General features: G+C 54.1%; 1 long non-coding RNA gene across 1 annotated transcript; it reads left to right on the forward strand.

Annotated features, from left to right (window-relative positions):
• The first annotated feature begins 1,135 nt into the window (after window positions 1–1,135).
• On the forward strand, window positions 1,136–1,824 carry LOC108786031. Its single transcript, XR_001941168.1, has 2 exons — window positions 1,136–1,170; window positions 1,716–1,824. It is a non-coding gene; the product is annotated as an uncharacterized LOC108786031 (long non-coding RNA).
• The last annotated feature ends 2,391 nt before the right edge of the window (window positions 1,825–4,215 follow it).

Raw genomic sequence — 4,215 nt, forward strand, 5'->3', positions numbered from 1 at the left:
TAGAAGTGCGTCGCAGGTTGACACTGTTTTTATGTATGTGTGTTAAGGAGGGTTGTGCTGAATGTGTAATGCGAGCGAGGACAGATTCGGCAACTTGATCGACGTCTCGTCCAATTAACCTCCTCAGACCCGACCTTTGCGTGCAAATACACAGCCAGATAGGCATCAGAACATGTATAATCATTGGTACAGAACCAGAACCAGCTTGGTACAAGGCGACTTTGGATTGTATTGTAGAACCTCGCTGATAGGATGCCTATCGCTCATTGTTTATATGGAGCGCGCTGCCCAATACAGCATTATAATTATATAGGATTTATGTAGCGCTCACAGTTTGGTGCATTCACCCCGATTGACTTCGCTCGCTCCATGCTTGTTCCAGGTCAGTGACGCACTGTGTTGTGAAGCTCAGGTGAGGGTGATGTCCCCGGAATCTGCACCTTTAAGGCTAGGTTCACACCTGCACTACACCGCACGACACTCGGGACGCGCGTTCTGGGATTGCGCGGTCCTGTACAATGCAGGCAGCGATTGCCGCGGCGGCCCCATTGATTTCCTTTTTCTCTGCAATACACGACGCGCGGCTGTTCTAGCCGCTATCATGTTCGGAAGCACGGGCAGAATCGCACCGGGAAACCGCGCGATCCGTCTGGCGCGACTGGGGTGCCATTAGAATGTAATTCGGTTCACACCTTGGCGACTCCTGACCGCGCGGCAATTGCACGACTGCCGTACGGTGAGGTGACACCAAGGTGTGAGGCTAGCCTAAAGCCAAGTCAGCAGTGGCAGCTCCCGATGTCGCATTGTCCTCCTCTCACCCATCCCGCCACGGAGGTGACCGGTTTTTGCCTCCTGCGGTTCCAGAATTTCCGGCCGCATTTTCTCCATTGTCTGCGCGGGTCACAGAGGTGTCAGAGTTGGGGGGACCGTACACAGAGCGCGCTGGCCATGGGGGGGCTCGGAGCGGCTCGGCAATGTCAGGAAGGAAGCTCGCTGACCGAGGAACTCCAATTCCTGTTTTTGTAGACTTCCCATCCGTCAGGAATTCCTCAGCTTCAGCCTTAAAGACAACCTGACCCCTTAAGAGCGGTAACCCTTCAACTGCCAGACGGTGTGCCCTTCTGTTATCATAGGTCCGAACAGCAGAGCAGAGTATTTCAGGAGAGAGGAGTCAGAGGAAGGAGCAGAGTCCTCCAGCAGAGGGGAGTATTTCAGGAGAGGAGAGTCAGAGGAAGGAGCAGAGTCCTCCAGCAGAGCAGAGTATTTTCAGGAGAGGAGAGTCAGAGGAAGGAGCAGAGTCCTCCAGCAGAGCAGAGTCAGAGGAAGGAGCAGAGTCCGCCAGCAGAGTATTTCAGGAGAGCAGAGTCAGAGGAAGGAGCAGAGTCCTCCAGTAGAGCAGAGTCAGAGGAAGGAGCAGAGTCCTCCAGCAGAGCAGAGTCAGAGGAAGGAGCAGAGTCCTCCAGCAGAGCAGAGTCAGAGGAAGGAGCAGAGTCCTCCAGCAGAGCAGAGTCAGAGGAAGGAGCAGAGTCCTCCAGCAGAGTATTTCAGGAGAGCAGAGTCAGAGGAAGGAGCATAGTCCTCCAGCAGAGCAGAGTCAGAGGAAGGAGCAGACTCCTCCAGCAGAGCAGCGTATTTCAGGAGGGGAGAGTTAGAGGAAGGAGCAGAGTCCTCCAGCAGAGTATTTCAGGAGAGGAGAGTCAGAGGAAGGAGCAGAGTCAGAGGAAGGAGCATAGTCCTCCAGCAGAGCAGAGTATTTCAGGAGAGAGGAGTCAGAGGAAGGAGCGGAGTCCCCCAGCAGAGCAGCGTATTTCAGGAGAGGAGAGTTAGAGGAAGGAGCAGAGTCCTCCAGCAGAGCAGAGTATTTCATGAGAGGACGGCGCAGAGTCCTCCAGCAGCACCCTTCCACAGATTGTATTATGGGAGGATTTGCAGTCGGAATGATCCAGATTCGGTGAATTCATCTCATTTCTCGCCATTATCGGGGGAGATAAGAGAATGCCGGCCGCTGATATCTGGAACTTTTTGAGCCGAGTCCAAGAATGTCGGCTGGAAATTTGGAATACATCATTTCTCTTTGAAGCGGACAGAAGAATATTCAGCGGGTGAGGGGACCCGGCTCCCGATAAGACGCAGGACGCGGGTCGCCGACAGATAGCGGCTTGTGTGTCTTTATCTAATGAAAACAGTCAACGGGCATCACGGAAAGCCGAGAGCGTCCCATCGTGACACGACCACAATGTGTCATATTTCTCAGCATATTGTGGTGTCACCATGAGAACATTATCACTGAACAGGGGGGCGGCTCAGTCAGTGAATACAGGTCAGTGACCTAGAAAGCACTGAAGCCAAAGGATGAGAATGACGGAATACAGAAACTTCCTGTCTGGGTATCCCCAATGGAGATTACTGCAGGTAGTCATTGATAAACCTCCCATAGCCAAACATGGAAGCTAAGATTGGAGGATAGTCTGCAGAACAAAGCTGGATAGGTTGGAGGATAGTCTGCAGGGCAAAGCTGGATAGGTTGGAGGATAGTCTGCAGAGCAAAGCTGGATAGATTGGAGGATAGTCTGCAGGGCAAAGCTGGATAGGTTGGATGATAGTCTGCAGGGCAAAGCTGGATAGGTTGGAGGATAGTCTGCAGAGCAAAGCTGGATAGATTGGAGGATAGTCTGCAGAGCCAAGCTGGATAGATTGGAGGATAGTCTGCAGAGCAAAGCTGGATAGATTGGAGGATAGTCTGCAGAGCCAAGCTGGATAGATTGGAGGATAGTCTGCAGAGCAAAACTGCAAAGATTTAAGAATATTCCAGTTGGAGATCTATTGATCCATTGGAGATAGACGGGCATATACCTCAAAAGGCAAACAAGGCACTGCCCCAAAATTGGTGCGGCGAGCCAGGTCGCACAGAATCAGGCAGCCTCTGCCTAATCAGGAAAATTAGGTGGCCGCTTGTTGGGTCTTGCGGCTGCCTAATTTACCTGAGAGGGCTACTGGGTGGAGGAGAAGCAGGGAGGCAGGAGGCGGGACCGCAGGCGGGGTAGAGGAGGGTCCGAGGTATGACCGGAGGTGGTGCTGGATCGGGGCCGAGTAAGATGCGGCCCGGCCGGCGGCTCAGGGCTGCCCATACCCCACCATCTGATAATGGGATGGACGGGAGGCTGGCTGGGGGGCTGGGCTTCAGTTAAGTGGGAGGGGCATATGTGTGCAGGGAAAGAGACCCTGCAGAGCCCACCATAGATCCTGTACAGCCCACCTGAGAGTCCCAAGTGGGCTCTGTGGGGCTCTCAGGTTGGCTATGCGGGGTCTGTGGTGGGCTCTACAAGGTCTCAGGTGGGCTATGTGGGGTCTATGGTGGGCTGTGTGCGGTCTGTGGTGGGCTCTACAAGGTCTCAGGTGGGCTATGCAGGGTCTATGGTCGGCTATGCAGGGTCTCAGGTGGGCTCTGCAGGGTCTCAGGTGGGCTGTGTGGGGTCTGTGGTGGGCTTTACAAGGTCTCAGGTGGGCTATGCAGGGTCTATGGTGGGCTATGCAGGGTCTCAGGTGGACTCTGCAGGGTCTCAGGTGGGGTGTGTGGGGTCTGTGGTGGGCTCTGCAGGGTCTCAGGTGGACTCTGCAGGGTCTCAGGTGGGGTGTGTGGGGGTCTGTGGTGGGCTCTGCAGGGTCTCAGGTGTGCTCTGTGGAGTCTCCAGTGGGTTTTGCGGGTCTATGGTGGGCTCTGCTGCCCACCTTGGACCCCGGCTTCGCCGCTACGCTACTAACACAACCTGTCAGAAGCTGGATAGAGCGTGCGCTTTGTATCCAGGGACTGACAGGTTACGCAAAATGTCTTAAACAGGAAGGGGTGGAAGCCTAGTGTAGTCTTGCCTAGGGCAGCACAAAACCTAAATACTCCATTGGTGATCGGTGACCAGCGTATTGATACTCGGCTCACTCTGACTCAGAGATATTGACGATCCTCAACTGCTCTTAAATTCAAAAATCAATTCATTCAAGAAGTCCAATTTTCCATCTGCTGATCTCCCCCTGGCCCCTTTCCACTACTTCCTGTCTACATGCGCTTACTCTGGCCACATTGCACATCCTTCCTCTGGACCGGCTCCCTGATGGTGACAGCGCTGGACCACGCCTGAGCAATGTGTGTCGGCGCAGCTTCACAGTCCCACACATGTCTTACCGGAACACGCAGTAACGTGTGTAAGATGCATTGCCGTG

This window comes from Nanorana parkeri, unplaced genomic scaffold (genome assembly GCF_000935625.1).
Source record: "Nanorana parkeri isolate BGI_ZX_2015 unplaced genomic scaffold, ASM93562v1 scaffold188, whole genome shotgun sequence".
NCBI classification, from domain to species: domain Eukaryota; kingdom Metazoa; phylum Chordata; class Amphibia; order Anura; family Dicroglossidae; genus Nanorana; species Nanorana parkeri.